Here is a 25,356-nt window from a genome sequence, read left to right on the forward strand (position 1 = left end):
TATGGCCTCAGATATTAAAACGACATCTTTTTGAAGTTGGTACCATAAGAGTTGTTGTTATTGTTCAGTCACTAAGTCGAGTCCAACTCTTTTCGACCCCATGGACAGCGGCATCCCAGGCTGCTCTGTCCTCCACTGTCTCCCAGAGTTTGCTCAGATACATGTCCATTGAGTCAATGATGCTATCTACCAATCTTATCCTCTTCCGTCCCTTCTCCTTTTGCCTTCAGTCTTTCCCAGCATCAGGGTCTTTTCCAATGAATCAGCTCTTCACATAAGGTCGCCAAAGTGTTAGAGCTTCAGCTTCAGCAACAGTCCTTCCAATGAATATTCAGGACTGATTTCCTTTGGGATTGACTGATTTGATCTCCTTGCAGTCCAAGGAGGTGACAGAATTCCAGCTGAGCTCTTTAAAATCCTAAAAGATGATATCATTAAAGTGCTGCACTCAATATGTCAGAAAATTTGGAAAACTGCAGTGGCCACAGGCTGGGAAAAGGTCAGTTTTCATTCCAATTCCAAAGAAGGGCAATGCCAAAAAATGTTCAGACTACCATACAGTTGCACTCATTTCACATGCTAGCAAGGTTATACACAAAATCCTTCAAGCTAGACTTTGGCAGTACATGAACCGAGAACTTTCAGATGTACAAGTTAGGTTTCTAAGAGACAGAAAAACCAGAGATCAAATTGCCAACATATGCTGGATCATAGAGAAATCAAGGGAATTCTAGGAAAACATCTACTTCTGCTTCATTGACTACGCTAAAGCCTTTGACTGTGTGGATCCCAACAAACCATAAGGGAGATAAGGGATCTGGCAGTTGTGTCTGTTTCTTTATTTGTACCTTGCTTGGTTTCAAAAAAGGACTTGAAGCATTACAACAGGTGCCTGGCATCTAGTAAGCCTCCCAGCCATTAAAATGCTGGCCATCATTACCAATTGTAGCTGTGGAAGCAGAGTATCATGATCAAGACAAAAAATAAAATGGCAGAGGGAAAATAAGTGGAGAAATGATAACATGAATCCAGGCTTGGTGTACAATACATACGTATAAAGCTTTGTTTGTACAATTGCTCAAAGTGGGTTTTAGTACATCAACTCTACTCCAATAAAAATGTGTTTTAAAAGTCGGTTATAGATTTGCTGAGCTTTCTAGAGGCGCCAGCAAATATTGGTTACAAAATTCATATGAGGACTTCCCTGGTGGCACAGTGGATAGGAGTCCACCTGTCAGGGCAGGGGACAAAGGTTTGATCTCTCCTCCAGGAAGATTCCACACGCCACGGGGCAACTAAGTCCATGGGCCACAACTATGGAGCCTGTGCTATAGAGCCTGCGAGCTGCGACTACTGAGCCTGCGTGCCGCAACGACTAAAGCCAGCGTACCTAAAGCTTGTGCTTCACAGCAAGAGAGGCCGCCGCAGCACAGCAATGAGTAGCCCCTGCTTGCCGCAACTAGAGAGAAAGCCTGCATTCAGCAATGAAGACCCAGTGCATCAAAAAGAAATAAGTTAATTAAAAAATGCATATAAGGTTTGGGAGAAAGTTCTCCTGTGAGCTCTCATCAAGATGACATTTTATGATGCCAAGGGTCATATCCTCAACCCATCCCCTAATTCTGATCGAGTCCAACACAGAGACAGATGGCAAGCAAAGTCCCAGTGGGGCAGGATATGCAGCGTGGCTACTGTAAATTCAACCAGTTTTAAAGACACTGTTACAGATTACACATCCCAGTCATAAACAATCTCAATATGGGGATTAGCTACAACATGTGCCTTTTGGCTCTTTGGGGTTGGTAGATAAATGCACAGTAATATCTCTTCCTTGTCAGTTCCAGGGGCCATACACAAAAAATGAAATGGTGGCCCTAAGAAATACCTAGCATACAGGGCTTCCCTGGCAGTCCAGTGGTTAAGACTCTGCGCTTCCACTGCAGGGGGGCTCGGGTTCAATCCCTGGAGGGGAAATTGGGATCCTGCATGCCATGCAGCTTGGCCAAAAGAAAAAAAAAAGAAATACCTAGCTGATAAGAAGATGGCTTGAAACAAAACCAGTTTTTGGAGGTTTTTTTTTTTTAAAGTAGTTATTTATTTGGGTGCGTCGGGTCTTAGTTGCTGCAAACTGGATTTTGTTGTAGTAGCTATGGTGCACAGACTTAGTTGTCCCGTGACATGTGGAACCTAGTTCCCCAGCCAGGGATCGCAACTTCGTCCCCTGCATTGCAAGGCAGATTCTTAATCACTGCACCATCAGGGAAGTCCCTTGCAGGTTTGTTTGTCTGATTTTTCACACTTGAGATCTGATCACTAGATTTGGAAAAAGACTGCCTTTTACAGGGGCAATCAAGTTGTTTTGGCTTCCAGCTACTCAATCTCCAGCTTATCTGTCCAGCCTTCTTCCTCTTTCTCAGATGTCTAGGGCTCAGGTTTAACCTCTTTCCTTCCATATTAACATGCTTTTTTTTTTTTTTTTGGCCACACTGCATGACTTGCAGGATCCTATCTCCCTGACCAGGGACTGAACCCACGGCAGCAGTGCAAGCTCCAAGTCCTAACCACTGGACTGCCAGGGAACTCCCAAGAGTTGGCACACATTTCCATGAGTTATTTTAGTTTTTGCCATTGTTCTGGCAGGTGGCTATGGTTGCCCCTATTTTATGCTGAAGAGGTAGAAGTTCAGAAATATATGAAGTAGCTGCCCAAGGTCACCTGGTTAGGTAAGAGCTGTGATTATTGCAGCCTGATGGGATTCAATGTCTTTCCTCTCCCCTACACCATGCCATTATACTCACAAGTCATCCACTGGATGGTCTGATTGAGAATTCCAGCTGAGTTAAACATCAAGACTGCTGGCCTTTGGTTTGTATTATTAACATCTTTTCCCTATTTTGAAAATTGTTATTTCATTTGTCTATCTTTTGTACATCCTTCTCCAAGGAATCAGGTGGCTTAGAGCTCACTGGCAAATTATTTTCCTTGTTCAAGTGGGATCAGAAGATGTGACTTAGTTCAAAGAAGCACAATGCTTTCTTAAAATCTCACACCTCCAATGTCACGTTTCCATTTTCTCTTGCCACTGTTGGTTATAAAACAAATTTCATAATGCAAATAAAAACAACCGTGAAACACTAAGAAATCTTCAAATATAAATAGTTTGATTATATGATTTGTGGAGAAGCCATCTCAAACAAGAAAATCTCAACAAGTAAGAAGATCCATCTCAGTGCCTCCTAGAAGGAAGGGAAAATTGGCTAAACTGATCAAAATTCAAAACACCCACAGCCTTTGACCCACCGGTTCCATTTCTAGATCGTACAGGCTTGGTGACACATGTGGCATGCAAAAATGTAGGCATAATCCTATGCATTGAAATGTTGTTTCTATAGCAAGAGACTGTGTATAATCTACATGTCCAGGACTTCCCTGCTGATCCAGTGGTTAAGAATCCACCTTGCAATGCAGGGCACTCAGGTTCGATCCCCGGTCAGGGAACTAAGATCCCACATGCTGCAGAGCAACAAAGCCAATGAGCCACAACTAGAGAGCCTGAGCGCCACAACAAAAGATCCCACGTGCCACAACTAAGACCCAATGAAGCCAAGTAAAAACAACTAAACAAAAAAACAAAAACCTACATGTCCACCAACAGGGGAACTGATTAAATAAATTATGGCCTAAACATATAACGGGGCTTCCCTGGTGGCTCAGTGGTAAAGAATCCACCCACAATGCAAGAGACCTGGGTTCAATCCCTGGGTGGGGAAGATCCCCTGGAGAAGCAAACGGCAACCCACTCCAGTATTCTTGCCTGGAGAATTCCATGGACAGAGGAGCCTGGTGGGCTGAAGTCCACAGAGTCACAAAGAATCGGACCTTGTGAAGTGACTTAGCAAGCATCCTGTTTGGTTTCCTCACTGGAGAAAGTGTGTGTGCCCTTTGAACCAGTGTGGCCTCACACTCCTCTTCCTGCCCGGGTACATGGAGTGAGAATTCATATCCTGTTCTGACTGAACAGTCCTGACTAAATCACTGACTCGTAGAGTGATCCTGGGAAAGCCCAGCATGTTCTCACAGAAATGACAAGATGGATGCTAATGTCCAGCCCTCTCAAACCTTCAGCCAGGCAGAGGGAGCAGTGTGCCTAAGGACATGGTAAGAGAGGGTGAGAAAGATGGTGCCTGCCAACTCTGGATCTTCATCTCCCATCGCCCCTCACCCCTTTCACTCACAGCTTCCTGACCCACCCTCTCCTGGGCTGCTCTCCTGCACGTCTGTCTAGTTGCTACTTCCCTAGGGAATGAAAGGACAGCTGCCCACTTCCTCCAGGCTTCCACACTCTCCGAGGACCTTTAGTCGGACTAAGCGCTACAGCCCAGTGAAAACTTCCCAGAGGGACCCTGAGCAGGAAGAAATGGCCAATCAGACTGGCCCCTGAGGTTTCCACAGGGTGTGTGAAAGGTTGGGCTGGATGGTAATAGTTTTTGAAAGTAAAAACATGGTTTTAATTTATCCTTAAAATGTATACTCAATGCCTTTCTCTCTTTGGATGTCTGCAGCTTGCTGCTGCTGCTTTTTTTAACTTGCTTCTTTTTAAGGTCACAAGAGCCTTTTCTTCAGGTGAAGATGGTGTCCATCCTGGGGAGAAATTAGGTGCTTTTGCACAGCCTCCTCAGCCCTGGACTCTCTAGACATTCATGTTTGTGACATCACACACATGGTTTTAGTTTTGATGGTTTCCATGCTTTTAGCTTGGAATTTCCAGAAAAAGTTTGAAAACTCAGAGATGCAGTGTGAGGAGAAGAGGCACATGACCTGGGGCTTTGAGGGCTTTCAGTTCAAATCAGACTCTGACCTACATACACTCAGTTACCCATAAAATGGGAAGAATACTCCCTTCACAAAAGTGTCCCACAGCCACTGAGATCAGGTCTACAAGGATCCTAGCAAGAAGGTCCACAATCAACAGCAGCCCCTTAACTAGCCTCTCTATGGTGTTCCTGATGTTCCTGTTGCAAAACTGACCTTCTACCAACAGCCATTTTAAAAAAGGAAGCAGTAAGGAATTGGCTGGCGGTCCAGAGGTTAGAACTCCGCGCCAGTTCAATACTGGGTCGGAGAACTAAGATTCCACAAGCCATGCTACCAAAACCACTACCGCCACAACAAAACGTAGCAGTACAAACAAACAAACACTAGCATTTATTGAGCACTTATTATGTGTCAAGCGCACTTAAGGGCTTGCATATATTAATTCATTGAATCCATACAGAAAGGCTTTGAGCTAGCTCGGTTATGTTTGCAAAGAAAGCCAAGGCTCAGAGAAGAGGAGTAACAGCCGAGCTGGTTTAGAAACCCAGGCAGTTGGGCTCTGCTCCTCCCCCTGATCTGGGCACCAGAATCATCAAAACGTCCTCCAGAGTGAACACTAGGCAACTTGGCCCTTCTCAGGGAGCCAAGGGAACTAATTCCTTCAGTTGCAGCTTTCTGCCGGGGTCGAAGGGGTTATTCCCACTGAGACGCCTGCACCCCAGGCTCCTAGAGAGGCCGCGTTGGGGGCGGGAGGAAACTTTGCTTCCGGCAGTGCGAGGGTTTGGGAATCGGGAATCCGGTGCGCTGGCTACCGGTTGCGGCTCTCTGCCCCGCCTCGCCCGGAGCCCCACGGTGGGGCGGATGAGCCCTGGGCGGGCAGAGGGGTAGGGCTCCCCGAAAGGCATCCCTGACCCCCGGGATCTAGAAAGGGGGGACTCTGAATTGGGGTGGCGAAGGCCTGCCCTTCCAGAACAGAGGTCCCCCCGGCGTGTGGGGGGAGACGCCGGCGAACTTGGCCGCCCCTGGAGGCTTCTGATCTCCCCGGTCGCAGGCTGTCACGGGGAGGCGCGGGGCGGGGGGCCGTTTTTCCTGGAAGCGCCAGCCTCCCGGTCCCCCGCCGGCCCCTCCCCGAGACCTCGAACCTTCCAGAGCCCCGGGTAAGAAAGCGCTCGCTCCTTCCTCCCCGCTCCCTAGTGCTGGCCCGTCCCCCTCCTCCTTAACTCTACAGCTGCCCCGAGAAGCCTGTGGTATCGGCCCCATCTTGTAGGCGACTGTTTTATAAAGTCAGTTTATAAACGGGCTTGTCCCAGACTCTCAGGGTCAGGAGCGGAGGCAGGAACGCGCGTCGCGCTTCCAGGCCCGCGGGCTCAGGACCCGGTCAGCTGGGGCGATGGGTTAGCATCCGGCTACCTTCTCTGAACCAAGCAGGTCTGAAACCAGCCCCGTTGTCCTTTCTATTTGAGAGATGGCTGTGTCATTCTAAGTCAAGTTGGAAGCCCAGTTATCTTTTCTCTTGCCACACCACTCTGCTTCCTTCATCTTCTTACCAACTTGTAATCTTTTATTTTTTAATCTATTAAACTAAAGCTGTCTATGGACTCAAATCAGATCTCTGTAAGCATGGCATTCAAGGCCAGTTGAAACTTGGCTTCAGCCCATGTCTAACTTGATTTCTCTTGGTTCCCTAAGTAGAACCCTAAGTAGCAGAGTTTTCTTTTCAAAATTCGAATTGATATTTACTTTAACATTGGGAGACTTCATTAAGCACACACACACAGATGTCCAGCTTATGATCCATCAGTAGAGCTGGAAACAGCTGGCCCAGGTTCTTGCCTCCAGCATCTGGTTTGAACCGAGTGGTGCCTGCCCCGTTTTAGGTAGGGCTCTGCTCCCTGTGTAGTCCCATCCACTCTGAGCCCTCTCTGTCTTGGCCAGAGGATCAGCTGTTGTGCTTGCATTGATGTTTTTCCTAGAATGGAGATGCAGGTTTTTGGCTCCTGGAACTCTGTCAGTTCAGTTCAGTCGCTCAGTTCTGTCTGACTCCGCAACCCCATGGACTGCAGCATACCATACCTCCCTGTCCATCACCAACTCCCGGAGCTCGCTCAGACTCATGTCTATGGAGTCCCTGAGGCCATCTGACCATCTCATCCTCTGTTGTCTCCTTCTCCTCCCACCTTTAATCTTTCCCAGCATCAGGATCTTTTCCAAGGAGTCAGTTCTTCACATCAGATGGCCAAAGTATTGGAGTTTCAGCTTCAGCATCTGTCCTTCCAATGACTATTCAGGACCGATTTCCTTTAGGATAGACTGGTTGGATCTCCTTGCAGTCCAAGGGACTCTCAAGAGTCTTCTCCAACACCACAATTCAAAAGCATCAATTATTCGGCACTTAGCTTTCTTTATAGTCCAACTCTCACACCCATACATGACTACTGGAAAAACGATAGCTTTGACTAGATGGACCTTTGTTGGCAAAGTAATGTCTCTGCTTTTTAATATGCTGTCTAGGTTGGTCATAATTTTTCTTCCAAGGAGCAAGCGTCTTTTAATTTCATGGCTGCAGTCACCATCTGCAGTGATTTTGGAGCCCAGAAAATAAACTGTTTCCATTGTTTCCCCATCTATTTCCCATGAAGTGATGGGACCGGATACCATGATCTTAGTTTTCTGAATGTTGAGTTTCAAGCCAACTTTTTCACTCTCCTCTTTCACTTTCATCAAGAGGCTCTTTAGTTCTTCACTTTCTGCCATAAAGTTGGTGTCATCTGCATATCTAAGGTTATTGATATTTCTCCTGGCAATCTTGATTCCAGCTTGTGTTTCATCCAGTCCAGCATCTCACATGATGTACTCTGCATAGAAGTTAAATAAGCAGGGTGACAATATACAGCCTTGATGTACTCCTTTCCCGATTTAGAACCAGTCTGTTGTTCCATGTCCAGTTCTAACTGATACTTCTTGACCTGCATACAGATTTCTCAGGAGGCAGGTAAGGTAGTCTGGTATTCCCATCTCTTTTAAGAATTTTCCAGTTTGCTGTGATACACACAGTCAAAGGCTTTGGCATAGTCAATAAAGCAGAAATAGACATTTTTCTGGAACTGTCTTGCTTTTTTTTATGATCCAAGGGATGTTGTCAATTTGATCTCTGGTTCCTCTGCCTTTTCTAAATCCAGCTTGAATGTCTGGAAGTTCACAGTTCACATACTATTGAAGCCTGGCTTGGAGAATTTTGAGCATTATTTTGGTAGCATGTGAAATGAGTGCAATGGTGTGGTAGTTTGAACATTTTTTGGCTTTGCCATTCTTTGGGATTGGAATGAAAACTGACCTTTTCCAGTCCTGTGGCTACTGCTGAGTTTTCCAAATTTACTGGCATATTGAGTGCAGCACTTTCACAGCATCATCTTTTAGGATTTGAAATAGCTCAATTGGAATTCCATCACCTCCACTAGCTTTGTTCATAGTGATGCTTCCTAAGGCTCACTTGACTTCACATTCCAGGATGTCTGTCTCTAGGTGAGTGATCACCATTGTGGTTATCTGGGTCATGAATATCTTTTTTGCACAGTTCTTCTGTGTATTCTTGCCACCTCTTCTTAGTATCTTCTGCTTCTCTTAGGTCCATACCATTTCTGTCCTTTTTTGTGCCCATCTTTGCATGAAATGTTCTTTTGGTATCTCTAATTTTCTTGAAGAGATCTCTCATCTTTCCCATTCTATTGTTTTCCTCTATTTCTTTGCATTGATCACTGAGGAAGGCTTATCTCTCCATGCTATTCTTTGGAGCTCTGCATTCAAATGGGTATATCTTTCCTTTTCTCCTTTGCCTTTAGCTTCTCTTCTTTACTCAGCTCTTTGTAAGGCCTCCTCAGACAACGATTTTGGCTTTTTGCATTTCTTTTTCTTGGGGATGGTCTTGATCACCACCCCAGGTACAATGTCACGGACCTCCAGACCTCCATCCATAGTTCACCAGGCTTTCTGTCTATCAGATCTAATCCCTCGAATCTGTTTGTCACTTCCACTGTATAGCACCTAAAGCCACTGATTCTTTGCGACCCCCATGGACTGTAGTCTGCCAGGCTTCTCTGTCCATGGAATTCTCCAGGCAAGAATACTGGAGTAGGTAGCTGTTCCCTTCTCCAGGGTATCTTTCCAACCCAGGGATCAAACCCAGGTCTCCAGCATTGCAGCCAGATTCTTTACCAGCTGAGCTACCAGGGAAGCCCGGGTCTCTCAAAAGGACTCAAGTCGAAAGTAAACCCAGAGGGACCTGTGTGCAAAGAACACAGAGAGGGACTTACTTCCCTGGTGGTCTGGTGGTTAAGACTCCCTGCTCCAATACAAGGGGCATGGGTTCAGTCCCTGGTGAGGGAACTATGGTCCTACATGCCACATGGTGCAGCCAAAAAAAAATAAAGACAACAGGAAGTATGCGCCCAGGCTCCTTCACACTTTTCCTTTTCTTTCTTGGACTCCATTCCATTTGAATTTTCCACTTGCCCTACAGAAACACTCATATCCAGCTATTTTGCCTCACAGCCTCTCAGATGAACCATATCTTTGCAGTGTCTTCTCCAGTGAGTAGATTGTTTAGCAGTGTCCACAGCTAGTCCTATTCCATGAAACCTTCCCCAACAACCAAACATCGAACTACCTGCATCCATCTCATCAGTATTTCTAGAGGCTGGGCACTGGGTTAAATGAGCATGACTAAGCCACCACCGTTTCTGCTCCCCTCTAGACTTCTGTGGCTGCTCCTGAATCAACATCTCACACATGCTAGGCGGTCAGTAAATGACTATGCTTGTGTTTAGTCGTGTCCGACTCTCTGTGACCCCATAGGCTGTAGCCCGCCAGGCTCCTCCGTCCGTGGGATTCTCCAGGCAAGAATACTGGAGTGGGTCGCAGTCCATGGGGTCACAGAGAGTCAGACAGGACTGAGCGACTTCACTTTCAATTTTCACTTTCATGCCTTGGAAAAGGAAATGGCAACCCACTCTAGTGTTCTTCCCTGGAGAATCTCAGGGACGGGGGAGCCTGGTGGGCTGCCGTCTATGGGGTCGCACAGAGTTGGACACGACTGAAGTGACTTAGCAGTAGCAGCCACTTCTTCCTCCAGAGGATCTTCCCAACCCAGAGATCAAACCTGAGTCTCCAGTGTCGCCTGCATTGCAGGTGGATTCTTTACCTCCTGAGCCATCAGGGAAGCCCCAGTAAGTAATTATCAGCTAGTAGATGGCCCAGTCATACATGTCCTATTCCTTTGGTTGAACTGTAAGGTCTTTGAGCATGGGGTCCAAATGGGATCTATCTTCACTGCCCTAGCAACCATTACTGTTCCTGGCACACAGCAGACACGTGGTTATGGCTAAGGAAATAAGAGCCATAAGGAGATGCCCCAGACAATAAGTATCAAATTTCAGCCCAGTCCCAAGGCTGGAAGCAGCACCCCCTGCTCCCCATGTCCTAGTGCTGCAGAAGAATGGAGAGGCAGCCCCAGAGAAGAGAGAACAGAGGCTTACTCAGTCCTGACAGCCAGGAGCGTGTCACAGACCCCTGGCCAGGAGGCTTCGCTCGAAATTCAGCTGAAGTTACATCTCTAACCGAGCTGTATCCATGTGACCTTGTGAGTGAAACCCAACCTGATTCTGATTCTGAATTCCAAGCTCTAGAATTGACAACAATGGTTCACATGTACCGTAGCTCCCCATGAGTCAAGCCCTGCCTCTCGCTTCACACCCATGGCCTTCCAGCCCCACTAGGGTCATGGCATCAATATTGTATCTCCTCTTTACAGAGAGATGGCAGAGGTTCTAATGCCTGTTTAACTCACCTGAAGCCACCCAGTAACAGGCTGAGCCAGGAGCTAAGTCCATGTGGGCTGATTCCAGGGCTTCTGAGCTTAGCACTGTGCTCCTTCCAAACTGCTGCTGCGGCTTTATTTAATACCACAGAACTTTACACTTCAGTATAGTTAAAATGGTAAATTTTATTTTATGTGTGTTTTAACTGAGTTTTTAATTGAGGAACCCAGGGACTTAAACAGATGTGAAAGAACACCAGGGACATCCCTAGGAGTCCCTAGTGATTAGGGACCACCACTAGGTCTCTAACCACATCCCTAGTGGTTAGGACTCCACACTTCACTGCAGGGGGCATGGGTTCCATTCCTGGTCGGGGAACTAGGATCCCACATGCTGCACAGGGCAACCAAAGAAAAAAATTTAATTAAAATAAAACCTGCCCTCACAGAAGTTAAAGTCTAAGGAAGACATAAAGAAATAAAATAACAAAGTGGGTAAGGGAAACTAGGAAGTGTCCTCATCACGGAACATGTTGCTGTTTTGTAGAGAGAGGCCAGGGGTATTTCTCTGAGAAGATGAGCTTTTATGTAAAAAACGGACAGGAAGCAGGTGTGTGAAACTGCCTGCCTTCTGCTCCCTCCAAAAACTCCAGAAAGAAGACAATCTAGACTGAGGAAATGGACTCGGGTGCTATTTGCTAATTCTTCAAGCATTCCAGGAGGGGAGAAAAAACAACTTTCAGGAGGGGTGAAGTTGATTTTTTTTTTTTTTAATATTTATTTGACTGTGCTGGGTCTTAGTTGTGGCATGTGGGACCTAATTCCCTGACTAGGGATTGAACCCCGGGCCCCTGCGTTGGGAGTGTGGAGTCTTAGCCAGTGGATCACCAGGGAAGTCCCAAAGTTGATTCTTTTCCTTCTTAAACTTCCCTTGTTCTTTCTGATTTTGCTGTAGATCATTTCTCACTTCAATCTCCTCCAAGATTCACCTCTATTCTGCCTTGTCTGTCCTTCCCTTGTCTGGCTAACTCCCTCTACAGTGGCCATGAAATGAGGTGGTAGAGGCAGTGGGTGAGCAAGCGGTCAGGGGAACTAGCCTGCTTCCTTCCGTGATAGGGAGCCACGCAGAGTGTGAAGGGGAGGTGGGGGCAGGAGGCGGGCAACCCTGGAAGTGATACACTTGGAGATTCAGGAAACATCTGCAGGGCAGATGGCCTGGGACAGTGGCCCAGATCCCCTCAGAGTGAGAGGATTAAACACACAGAACCTAGAGAAGAAGCAAAGGCACATGTTGCTTTGTTTTGGTTTTTTTCTTGGTATGTCTCTTCTGATAGCTGAATTGAGATAGAATTCACATACTGTATATTTCACTTACTGAAAGTGGACCATTGTGTGATTTTTAGTCCAAAACAAAGTTGAGCAACCATCACCTTAGGTTTAGAATATTTTCATCACTCCTCAAATCAACTTCATATCTATTAGGAGTCACTTCTTGAGTCCCCGCTAAATCTCTCGCCCTGCCCTTTCACTCCCAACCCCTCACACCCCGACCCCCTCCACTCTAAGCACTCACTAATGTACTTTCTGTCTCTGTAGATTTACATTGTCTGGACATTTTGTGTAAATGGCCCACTTTGGTTTTGGTTTTAGTTGGCTTTTTTTTCCACCTTTTTTTAAATTGGAAGGTGGGTGGGTGACCACTGAAGAGTCTTATAAAGGTGGGTTTGGAACATTAGAAGTTGAGAAGCTCTTTTGGGGAGACAAAGGTGACAGGAAAGCAGAAGAGAGAAATAACTTGCATCTGTTTTATTTTTTTTAATTTTATTTATTTATTTTTGTGCTGAATCTTCATTGCTGTGCTGGATTTTCTCTAGTTGCAGTGAGTGGGGGCTACTTTTTGTTGTTTGGTGCAAGGGCTTCTCATTATAGTGACTTCTCTTGTTGAAGAGCAAAGGCTCTAGGGTCCACGGCCTTCAGTAGTTGTAGCACGTGGGCTCAACAGTTGGGTTACTGGACCCCACAGCACAGGCTCAGTAGTTGTGACACACGGAGTTAGTTGCTCCACGGCATGTGGGATCATTCAGGATCAGGGATTGAACCTGTGTCTCCTGCATTGGCAACCAGACTCTACCATTGAGCCACCAGAGAAGCCCTGTTTTATTTTTTATTGCTCTATTTCCTCTTTTTTTTAAAGCCACCTCAAATGTTGGGAAGAGAGAAAATCTAAGTAAATGAAAGTGAGGAATGCTACAAATTGTCTGCTTTTATTTCTGTGAGCAATTTCTTTACCTGTTTTTGCAGTTATGCCTTCCCTTTGCCAATACTGTAACATGTAAAGAGACCAATCATGGAGTCAAGTCAGGAAACATGGTTCCTCCTATTAGCAGCCTGACTCAGCTACTTTCAAGTTCTCTCTTCTGTAAAATGAAGGGGTTAAAGATTATTTCACCCTTTTCTCCAGCATCATCTCCTGAGTGGCAGGCAATCAACCTTTTCGGTATCTGTTGACAGTCCCTATTTTCTTTTTAGGTGCCATCACAGACTTTTCCTCCATTCCTGGAATTTCTAGGTACAGAATGTAAGGAGGATGAGAAGATAGCCATGTAACTTGCTTAAAATTTATATACTAGGTCAAACCTTTATGAAGAACTTTACACGTGCTACTTGGGCTGTTTCACAGCTAGTAAGGAACACTAGAAGGGACCTTAGAGAACATCTAGTTTAATCCCTTCACTTCAGTAGATGGAAACAGGCCTAGAAATAGGATATAATGCTAGAGCGGGGCCCAGTTCTGTAGCTTCCCAATGCCTATTCGTTTACATTAGAGGAAATCGAAGCCCAGGGACTTCCATGAAGAATAGGGCCTATCAATCGAGGCAGGCTCGTTGATCACCTAGAGTCCACTCCCTCTTTTAACAGCAGTTTAGAAGAGGTGCAGCCCCGGCCAGTTTTCTCGAAATTTACCAGAACTGGATCCAGACCTCCGGGCTTGCACTGTAGCATGAATGAATGTAATCGTAGTGGTTCTGCCAACAGAGGCACCTCTCCCTGCGTCAGGCCCGGGCGATTACTCCTGGGGAGGATTAGGTGTCCTGGTCTTTGAGGTCCCCTTCCCAGGCAGGCGTCTTCTAGGTCCCCGCGTAACCCCAGCTTGGGGTGCAGCACAGTTGGGTTGGGGGCGTGGCCCGACAGCTGCGAGCCAATCCCAGGCCCCACCGTAGGTAGAGGCGGGAGGTCCCGCTCCCCACCCCGCCCATTTTCCTTTCAACAGCTGGAATGCGGAGTGGTGACCTAGGCAACCGCCATAGCTTGGCGCCCACCTGCCGTTTTCGCTTCGCCCCGCCCCTCTTGGAACAACCAATCGGAAAACGAAGTCCTTTAAGGGCCAAAAGAAGAAAAAGGACGGCGATTTTGATTGGCTGATTGGAAGAGTCAAGTACACTCTCTGGCATGACCCTGGGGCTGAGGCTCCGGGATCTCGCCCAATTTGGAAAAGGTGAGCTAGGGACATACACTTTTGAGCTAGCAGAGAATGAGCTTTGGATAACTGAAAATTCGGTGTTTCCAGTTCGAGGTAGCTTCTCTCTTAGGTGTAGGAGAAGGTAGTTGGAGAACAGTCACCCCGTATTGTTAGTTATACTTCTTGGTAGTATTGGGAGGAATATAGGGATTTAATGTTTAAATTAAACATTTATTGAGCACCTGCCGGGTGCCAGACACTGGTCTAAATGAACAAACCAGTTTCCTGCCTTCTTGGAGCTTGTATTCTAACGAAGATAACCACAAGGCAATGTGGGGGAAAAGTAGAGCAAGTTAAGAGGGGGCAGGAGAGTGGGGGGAAAAGATTGAGGGGCAAGGGAGTGCAGATCTTACAGGGTCTTGTGTGCTTGGCTTTTGTTTTGAAATAGGGAGCCACTGCAGGGTTTCTAGCAGAAGAGTACCATCACATGGCTTATATTTAAAAATAACCCTTCTGGGGAATTCCCTGGTGGTCCAGTGGTTAGGGTCCTGAGATTTCACTGCTGAGGGCAAGTGTTCAATACCTGATTGGGAAAATAAGATTCCTAAGATCCCTTAAGCCGAGAGGCCAAAAAAACAAAACAATTTTGGCTTCAGTATTGGTAACCAATTGAAGGGGCAAGAATGGAAGGAGATCTGCTAGAAGGTAACTGCAATAATGCATGTTCGTGTGAAGGAGATGATGACAGTTTGGTCTGGATCAGGGTAGTGGTGGCACAAGAGGTGACTAGTGGTCAGATTCTGGATGTATTTTGAAGGTAGAGCCCAAATGATTTCCCAAAAGACTAGAAATGGAATATGAGATAAAGACAGGAATTAAGAATCACTCTAAGGATTTTGGATTGAATGACTGAAGGAGGACTTGCCATCAGTTTACATAGAAAAAGCCTGGGGTGGAACAGACTTGGGGTCTTGGAAAAAATCAGTATTTACAGATGGGGTTTTTCAGTCAGAGGAACAGGTGTGACCAAAGCACATAACAGAGTTCCTTAACTCAGTCAAGGGTCAAAAAAGCTTCCTCTCATAACTTATGATGGAAAATGATTTTAAAAATAATATATGTGTATTTGTATAACTAAATCACCTTGCTGTGCACCTGAAACATTGTAAGTCAACTATATTCAATAAAATATATATATTTAAAGAATGTCCTATGGGGAAAAAAAGCTTCCTCTCACCCCAGTGATTCTCTAATGAACGATGAGGTCATATGAGGATCACTTGGGAAATCTTTTCACTCTAAACCACCAAGGCAAGCTACTCCACCAAGTCTTGATTATGGTGAAGGGCAGGGGAAAGAGTGGCTTTCCCCTGGTGGCTACCAGTCAGTCCAGAAAGGAAAGACTGAGGCTCATAAGACAGAAGGAGGGATGGGTATCTACTCTCTGGTAAAGAGCTTGTCTTGTGGAACAACTATTTCCTTCCCTCAGGTTGGAATTTGGCCATCAAGGGATAGGAGCCCTAACCACTGGGCCACCAAGGAATTCCCCACAATGCCTTCTAAAGTTCTGCATGAAGAAGCATCCTGTTTACCAAATGTTTACTGGACAGAGAAAAAGAAAGAGGTTCTTAGAGACCTTTTCTCCACAAGAAAGGCCTCTAATGCCAGGAATGGTCAGCCAGGCAACATAACAGTGATTATAACACTGCATTCTGGCTTTGTTGAGCACTTACCTTTTTCTAAGCAGCATTCGAAATACTTTCTATTCATCAACTCATTTAAGCCAACAACTATACAAGGAACAAGGGAAATACCTTTTTTTTTTTTTCTTTAAAGGTTTACTGAAGGGCCAACCAAAGAGAACAGGCAGCTTTTGCTTAAAAAACCTGAACTTGAAGATACCATTATTAGCTCCATTTTGCGGGTTTGGAATCTAAGCTGAGAGATGTTGGTTGGGGTGTGAATCCAGGTTGTCTGGACTCCAGCATGTGAGCGCTTAATGTCACTCTCTGAAAGCCATGGTTTCAGACTGCCCTGGTGGTCACGTGGTTAAGAATCTGCCTGCCAAGGCAGAGGACATGGGTTCCATCCCTGATCCCCCATGCAGAGGAGCAACTAAGCCCATACACTGCAGCTACTGAAGCCCGTGAGCCCTAGAGCCTCTGTTCCACAACAAGAGAAGCTGCCAAGATGAGAAGCCAGCACACCACAACTCGAGAGTGGCCCCTGCTCACTGCAACCAGAGAAAGCCTGAGTGCAGCAACAGAGACTCAGAACAGCCAAAAATAAACAAATACTTTTTAAAAGGTATAGTTATACAACATAGTAAATCAACTATACTTCGATAAAAAGTTAAATAAAAAATAAAAGGTGTATTTCACAGTGAAGGGGCTTAATTTCTTCTGTGTTAAATAAAAACAAAGATCCATTCAATAAAATATTTAGTAATACAAGAACAAGAAAAACAATTTTATTGGAAATATTCTAACACATTTTCTGAACAAATAATCAAAAAATAAATAAGGACATAAAAAGATAGGAACATATGAAATTTTGACCTTGAAAACAAATAGTGTACCTTCATTTCAAGTTTCATGGACAGTGACAAACTGCAATAAATATTAAACTACAGAGAATATTTTGGTAAATTTTGAAAAATAGAAATTCTAGAAGTCAGTCTCAGATCAAAATGCAGTACAACTAACAGTAATATAAAACACACCACTCAGAAACTGAAAACCATAAATAACATCTCAAATTACCCTTAGGACAAGAAGTAAATCAAGGATAAAAAGCAAACTATTTGGGGATAATGATAATCATAATAAAAGGATACAGTCAAATCTACCTGCAGAGGCAAAATTAATAGCATTCAATGCTTTTAGTGTCAAAAAAAGAGAAAAAAACGAATGAACTAAGCATGCAAGTTGAGATCTCTGAAAAGAGTATGAAATACTCCCCTACTCCCCAAATGGGAAATATTTAAAATAGAAAACAGAAAAAAAAGAACGCCCAGAAGCCTAAGAGGAGGAGAGATGTACCTTCTGGCCTGTGGACAGGGAAGCGCCTTGGTGCTCCACATGAACTTGGTCCTCTGACTTGTGCCCTTGAACATCCCCCTTCTCGCTCCGCCTGACATGCTCGTCCACTCCCAAGGCCTCAGCTCCCTTCAGCCCCTTGTCTGTGTCAGCACCGCAGCTCCTAGCGTTGTGCCTCTCTGGTGACATCTACATGTGCCCTACAATAAAGTCTCTCCACCTGAGACCCCCTTTCTAGCAGATGTGAGACCTTCGGAACAGGAGCATGTCCTCCTCATCGTCATATCCTCAGGGCCTGGGATGTCGTGGGTCCTTGGCTGAATGGACGCGTGAGCAGGGGGGCTCAAGCACGGATTCCCGAGTTGCATTTGGTCCCAAGCTGCTTCTGCTCCCCGCGCTGCCCCGTCACAGGCCCCAAGACTGTCATGAGGCCTAGAATGAATCATTCCCATGGTCAGAGGACTAACAAAGGAGGATCTGCCTGCTGAGATGTTTAGGCAACCAATAATGACTGTACTGACAATGTCAATAAAACATGAGGATGTGGGACTTTGATTTTTTTTTTTCTTATTTCCTCTTTTTCACTGCATAATCCTCTATCCTCAAGGCCCAATTCAAACACCGTCTTCCCCAGGCGGACCTTTCCTGACTTCTCCAACCAGAAACAATCTTGCCTTTTCTGGGCTTCCAGGGCACCTGCCCCTCCCTCTGGTCTCTTGAAATGTCCGCCTTTGGCTGTCTGTGTCTCCATCCAAATGGGCAGCCGACACCATCTAAGCAGAACTGCAGGTCCTCCACACAGCACCACCCCTGGTAAGAAGAGGATGCACTAAGATGTTCTTCCTGGCGCAACCCACCTTCCCCTGCATGTGTGGGGGTGGGGAGGGGACAACACACCGGTTTAAATGGGCAGCTTGCCTAGGTGACAGAGACCATACTAAACTCAAAGCAGACTCCCACAAACCTCGGAGACCATCTCCTGCACATTTTATGCTGCGCCTGGCTCAAAAGGTTCACCCCTACCCTCACCCCCCAGCAAGAAAAACTCTCCAGCCAAAACGAGGCGAGGAGATGGGAGTTTGCCGTCACGTTACCCGGGGGTTGCTCAGAGCAGCTGGGCAGATGTTTAGATCATCTTGTTTGTGCCCAGATGGACAAGGAGAGGGCCTTCAGGCACAGGTCTCCATCTGAGTGAGCTCCAGGGACAAAAGAGAAGCCGATTTACTTTAGAAAGAACCACAGCGTTAGCTACAGTCACGACCCTCCAACTCACCCCTACATGTCTCTCGGAATAATCTTCCTAAAATTCGGATCGTTCCCTTGTCACTCAATCCCCTACTTGGAACCCTTCAATGCTTCCCAGGAACCTTCAGGATATGGCCTGACATTCCAGCCTCCATGGGATCTGACCCCACGGAGCCGTCCACTGCCATCTTCGGCCATACATCCCTCCAGGCCCCCAAACAGCAAACTCCCTCAGGATTCCCTGCTCCGGTCCCTCTCTCTCCTCCATGTTTTCCTCTCACAGCATTTTATCCAGGACTGTGGATTCAGAAATCATCCATCTGTAGCAGTGCCAGATTTTCTTCTGGTCTGGACTGCTCGTGTCAGTTCCAGAACAGTATAAGCCATTGTCTACTGACATCCTCACTTAGATGTCAAACACATCTCAAGCTGGACTGTCTAAAACACCCTTCCCACCTGATCCCCTTACGCAGCTTGTCTTCCCAGCATCAGTAAACTCCACCATCCACTCAGCTGCTTCGGTCACTCCTGACTCCTCTTTCTCTGATGGCTCACACATTCACCCCACCCCCACCCCACTAAGTCCTGTGGATTATACCACCGAAGTTTCTCAAACATCCATCTATTCTTTTCATCCATCCGGTATGTCACTGCCCCAGTCTAAGCCATATCTCCCTCCTGGATCACAGGAGCTTCCCCACAGGGTCTCCCTACGTCTGAGCCCCTACAACACACAGTCCACACTCAAAGGTGGTCATCTGTGTAAACAGAAGCATGCTACTCCAGTGAAGTGGGGATAACAACCAGGCTTCTAGTTTTAAAGGGCTCCCACTGGCCAAATCTGGGGCAATCTGAGCACCAAGATAAGGCTCATAACTATAAGATTATTGGAAAATAAGAGAAATCTTAAAGTCCTTACTGATAATATTAAATAAGTAGGCAGAGGAATATCAAGTGGAAGGAGTCCTGGAGTTGACGTTACCATTTTGTAACCATCGTGATAAAGATTGATCTGATTCAGGTAAGAATCAGAAAGAGATAGTCAATCTCATCTATTTAATAATCTAGGAAATAGGACATCAGCATGGTAGTCATGTAGGCTTCCCAAGTGGCTCAGTGGTAAGGAATCTGCCTGCCAGTGAAGGAGACATGAGTCTGATCCCTGGGTCAGGAAGATCCCCTGGAGAATGGCAACCCATTCCAGTATTCTTGCCTGGGAAATCCCATGGACAGAGGAGCCTGGTCTATGGGGTCACAAGAGTTGGACACCACTTAGCAACTAAAACAACAATATGGTAGTCAAGTATCTCCCTGACGGCTTCTCAGTTACAAGGGAAATTTTTTAAACTAGAGATTGGAGAAATAGGACAACATTAAAATCACTAAGGAGGAGCAGACAGACATTGTATGCCTCTTGTTGTCACACTGAGAAGGAAACAATAACATTTATGCAGTCTTCCAGCCAGGAATTCTTAACCCATGTGTAACCATGGAGAAACAGTAGACAATGCTCAAATGAGGAACATTCTATTAAAGGGGAAGACTGCATTTTTCCACCATGTCAATGTCATAAAAGACAAGGCTTGGAGGTGGGAGGGAGGGTCAAGAGGGCGGGGACATATGTATACCTATGGCTGCTTCATGTTGTTGTATGGCAGAAACACACACAATATTGTAAAGCAATTATCCTTCAATTAAAAATTAATTAATTAAAAAAGAATTTTTAAAGATAAAAAAAGACCAAGGCTACTATTCCAGATTAAAGGAGACTAAAGAGAAATGACAGTTTAATACAATACATCGTTTCTAACCTGGATTCTGGACTACAGGGGAAAATACTACATCAAGGACATTATTGAGACAATCAACAAAGTGGATGGTAAATGAGATACCATATTGCATCGATGTGAAATTTAGTGAAATGGATAACTTGACTGCATGGAGGCAGGAAACACTAAGTATTTAACGGTAAAGGAGGGCTTTCCTGGTGGCTCAGAGGTAAAGAATCCACCTGCAATGCAGGAAACTTGGGTTCCATCCCTGGGTTGGGAAGATCCCCTGGAGAAGGAAATAGCAACCCACTCCAGTATTCTTGCCTGGGAAATCCCATGGACAGAGAAGCCTGGTGGGGTACAGTCCATGGGGTCACAAAAGAGTCGGACGAGACTTAGTGACTAAACAACAACAACAGGGTAAAGGAACAGATGTATGCGACTGATTCTCAAATAGTTCCGAATAAAATCCCATGTATATACTATAATAGAGAATAAGCAATTCTAACAGAAGTTTAGAGTAAAGGACATACAGATGCTCTTCGTACTTTTCTGTAACTTCAAAATTATTTCCAAGTAAAAAGTTAAAGCAAGAAATCCAGCCTCCTTGCATGGCCCACAAGGCACCTGCCGCCGTCCCCAGTCAGCCAGGCCAGTCTTGTGTCAGCCACATGTCCCAGCACACTCAGCTCCATAGACACGAGTTGCCTTTCAATTTTCCCAATGCACCAAATTCTTGCCCACCTCTGGGCCTGTGTGCAGCACCCTACTGTTACTTCTAAATGGAATTCTGTTCCCTCAACTCAATTCTCAGGAATATAGTAACTGTCCTTTTCTCAAAATGGCCTTTGAGCTCCCCACCCTCCAACCCAGCATAGAGTTACCAAGTTCTTTCATAGCACACTGAACATTTTCTTCATGATAATTGTCACAGTTTGTAAGAGTCTGTATTTGGGGAGGATTGCATGAGGTCCATCTTCTCTACTGGCCTGAAAGTTCCCTGAAGCTGGGGATCCTGTCTGTTTCATTCATGAATGTATCTTCCACTTCTGTTACTAGACCCTGCCAACTGCCGGGCACTAGCACACAGTTGATTAAATGATGCAATCCACCCTCCAAGTTCACCCCCAAACCATGGGCAGCTCTCAGAGAACACACCTCACAGTCTCTAGCCCCAAGAACTGATTCAAGAGGCTTTGTCTGGGAAGGCTTCTGGGGTTCTTCACCCCCACAACAGTGTTTGAAATTAGGAGGCCATGGTAAGAAGGAAGGGGAGCTCAGGAGGAGCAACATGGTAAGGGAGAGAGGATGAATTCAGTTGGGAGCCTGGAGCATCAGAGAGGATATCAAGGAGGCAGTTGGCTACATTGTGCTGGTGCTCAGAGGGACAGTCTAGATTAGAAGGAGATGAGGAATTCCCTGGTTGTCCAGTGGTTAGGACTCTGCGCTTTCACTGCCGAGGGCCTGGGTTTGATCCCTGGTCAGGGAACTAAGATCCCACAAGCCACATGGCACAGCCAAAGAATTAAAAAAATAAAAATAAAAGATATGTCAGCAGTTGAAGCTGTGGACTTTAAGATCTCTCACAGTTCTGTACAAAAGAAAAAGAGTCCAAGGATGGGGTCCAGAGAACCTGGACTTAAGGGCTAAGCAGAGGGAAACATCTCTGGAAGCAAAGAAAGCGTGTCCAGAAAAATCGGCATAGAATTGTGAGAGTTGCCACAGAAGGTGGGAGGAGGCCCCTTGAGGCACTGAATCCCACACATCTTTGTTTCCTTCTTCATGTCCAAGCTCAGCATCTGGCACCCGGTGAGCTGAGGAAGCCTGGCGGAGGCTAGGGGTTCAGATTGTCTGAATCCTGACTCCACAATGGCTGTGTGACTTTGGGCGACAGACTTAACTTTCCCAGACTCCAGGCCCTCAGCTGCAGAACAGGACTCATGCTAGTATTTACTTTATGGGGCTGCTCTCAGAATTTCCCAAGATCATCTTTGGAGAGCCCTTTGATCCATGTTTGGTCTACCGTCTAGGAATGAATGAAAGTACAGACACAGCAGGAGCAGGGTTCTGGCTAATAGGATTGTTTCTTAAGTTCAGCCAATAACAGGGCTTCAGACAATGGTCAAATAGCCCCCTCACCACTTTCTATTACATGTCCCCATCTCTTGATTTGATCCCTATTAAACAAACCTAAGGTGGGTAGGCTCTGCTTAATACTATCCTCTTCCCAAAGCCTCCTTCTGAAAACTGGCTTTCCCTCCAAATCCCTATCAGATGACGCTGGAGTTTGCCTACCTGATTGCAATTAAACCATCTTTTTCAGGTAACCATGGTGATACTGCCTCCTCAACACAGCTACCTTCTGTGGGTACAGGTAGGTATTCTCAGGCTCCTTCCTGGGAGAAACCACTGAGGTCTGCCAGTAGCTTCTGGTCATCTCAGCTCTGAAGGAAAGGCAAGTGGATGACCATTTCACAGCTTAGAAAGCGCTTCCACACCGTAACCTCCCTTTCATCCTCACAACTGCCCTGTGAGGTAGATACAGCAGATAATAACTACAGCGGTCCACGCGTATCAAGCATTCACAGCGTACCATGCTCTGTGTGAAGTGTTTTCGTAGATGATCTCATTGAAACTCACCAAAATCCTATGAAATGGGCTCCATCAGTTTTTTTTTTTTTTTTTTTGCCATTTTACAGAAGAGAAAAAATGGGGCTCAGAGTGGTTAGACCTTGCCCTGGATCAAAGAGGTAGTAAATAATGGATTCAAACCTCAGCCTGTCTGACTCCAAAGCCACATTGTTAACCCTTCATCTTCAGTACTGCCTCACAAAGCAAGTGCATTATCTCCCAGGTATCATTCTATCCATTAGATCAAAGCTCAGAGAGGTAAAGTGACTTGTCAAAGGTCTCACAGCCAGGAACTGGCAGAGCTGGAATCCATAACTGGCTTTTCTGGCCCTAAGGCTCCTGAAAGGGTGAAGCTTCCATGAGTGGACTTTACCGTATACGAGATAATTATTTCTGCAGCAGATCTGCCTTGCCAGTCCCACTCAGCTTAGAAGAGTATTTTGATGCAGAAGTCCTTCCCAATCACGTGAGAACAAATGCTTAACAATAAACATCGAGGCATTCCTGGTTTGAAGAACTCCACTGATGTCAAATAGAAAGCACGAGAAGGAAACTCTGACAGAGTCCAAGGTTAAGGTAGACATTTCTGGAACTTAGGATGGGAGTACATAGGAGAGAACGGGTCACAGTCTAATGACTTTTTTTTTGGTAGTTGTTGCCATATTGAAACATATTTGTGGGAATTCCCTGGTGGCCCAGTAGTTAGGACTCCACTCATTCACTGCTGTGGAGCTGGGTTCGATCCCTGGCAAGGGAACTAGGATCCCACAAGTCACTAAAAACAAACCAACCAAAAAAGGTACTCATGGCACCCACCTGCTGTTATCAGTGAGACATTCTCACACATTAAATACTTAATGTGTTTAAATGTATTGTATATCCTATACAAATCCTATGAATGATGTGCTGAGAAAAAGTTTTAGACGCGAGTCTTTAAATCAGCAATTTCAACACATGATTCTGTGTAGTGCAGTTGATCTTGTTGAAGGTTTAAAACATCTTGTTATCCTAACCCTACCCAGTAATGTTCTCTGGTACTTTCCTGGTTTTGAATATTTGCTATAGCCTATAATTCTTCGGAACTGCTACTAAAAGTGTATTTCTTATTTATTAAAAAAAGATATAGAAAGTTAGGAAATACACAGAATGATATGATTTCAGGAGTTCCTAAGATTTCCAGGTTTCCAATCCCCAATCCTAGATTGATCTCTGTCAGAAATTTGGAAACTTTAGGCCAGAGAAACTGGATGAATGTCCTTAAGCAACTCAATGGGATGAAAAACTGGGGAAAGGCCATCTTCCTTGGCCTCCATGAAGGTTCTATCCAGGAGCTGGTCGAGGGGCAGAGCTTCCCTGGTCACCATCCCTCCCAAGGAGAGGTCTGAGAAGAGGGCACCTCAGGTAGCCGGGGCTGAGCTTGAAGTGTTGGACTTGGCATAAAATTCCTATGATGTCACAAGTTGCATCTGAATCGCTGGTGCAAATGTTCACTTGCATTCCGGTGAGTATCTGCTCACTTTAGTATAAAAAGTGTTCTATATAATCACCAGGAGAAAAATGGATGCTTCACAAGCAGGTGTCCTGTCAAATCGGCAGCACCGGCAGCACCGGCAGCCCTCACTCATGTGCCAGCAGGAGAAGCAGTGCCCTCTGTCGGGCTGTGGGGTCAGGCAGGCAGACCTGGGTCTGAACGCTGGTTCGGCCACATTCTGGCTGTGTGACTTTGAGCTGGTGCCTTAACCTCTCTGAGACTTAGTTTCTCCTTCTGTAAAATGCTGATAATGAGAACATGTGGTGAGGACTGAATGAGATCATTTCCATAAATCGCAAGGCCTGGCACGGGGTAAGCCCTCAATCAACGGGAGATGTCGACATTTCCTAGGACAGGCCCAGCAGTGCAGCGAGCGAGCCGCTCAAAGGGCTCCCTCGCCCTGGGCCTTCTCCAGGTGGGGATTTTCCGGTCTGCTGGGGCTGTGCCAGAAGCTTTGGGCACTCCCCGCCCGCCCAGGTCGGTTTCTTCGTATCCACACGGGCCTGCGGGGAGGCTGGCCCCGCGGGGAGGTCTTGCTGCAGGTCGTCAGGCGGTGGATGAACCCACCCGCTAGCGTGGCCTCCGGGGAGGCCGGAGGGAGGGAGTGGGGAGGGCATGTGGCGCAGGGTCTCCGCGCGCGGCCTCGGGGGCAGAGGGGGCGCGTCCCGGGCTGCCCTTCCCCGGGTGGAGGCCCGGCGCCCCGCCCGCACTCCCCGGGTGGAGGCCCGGCTGTGATGCGTCCTCAGGCGCTCGACGGGGTCAGATTGTGCCCGGAGCCTTTCCCGCACTTGGGGGGCCGTTGATCCTGCTCTGTGCGGGTGTCGGTGGCGAGCCAGACGGGTGCTGTGACCTTAGGTTCGGGGCAGGCTGGGGCCGCGCGCCCCTGATGATCCCACGGTGGCCGTGGAGCTGGGAAGCTCTCTGCGCCCTCGGGGGGAGCGGGTGGGTGGCTGGATCTTGGGGCGGCCAAGAGAAGCCTCAGGGCCTCGCCTTGCCTGGGGAGCCGGCTCACCTCCCCTTCCCTTGGGGGATCATCCGGGGTGCCCTCGGGG

At 46.5% G+C, this 25,356-nt stretch overlaps 1 protein-coding gene and 1 long non-coding RNA gene across 2 annotated transcripts in view; one reads left to right on the top strand and one right to left on the bottom strand.

Moving 5' to 3' along the window:
* Positions 1-10,475, bottom strand: part of ZNF629 (zinc finger protein 629) — a 25,216-nt gene extending 14,741 nt beyond the window's left edge. Inside the window, exon 1 of the mRNA XM_061401699.1 lies at positions 10,347-10,475. The gene's annotated coding sequence lies outside the window, so the exon portion shown is untranslated. The remainder of the gene's footprint in view (positions 1-10,346) is intronic.
* The window catches only part of LOC133238510 (uncharacterized), a 24,974-nt gene extending 7,072 nt beyond the window's left edge, over positions 1-17,902 (top strand). The window contains exon 3 of the long non-coding RNA XR_009733546.1: positions 1,271-17,902. This is a non-coding gene — a long non-coding RNA (uncharacterized LOC133238510). The remainder of the gene's footprint in view (positions 1-1,270) is intronic.
* Positions 17,903-25,356: the final 7,454 nt, after the last annotated feature.

Source organism: Bos javanicus, chromosome 25 (genome assembly GCF_032452875.1).
Source record: "Bos javanicus breed banteng chromosome 25, ARS-OSU_banteng_1.0, whole genome shotgun sequence".
Classification (NCBI taxonomy): Eukaryota; Metazoa; Chordata; class Mammalia; order Artiodactyla; family Bovidae; genus Bos; species Bos javanicus.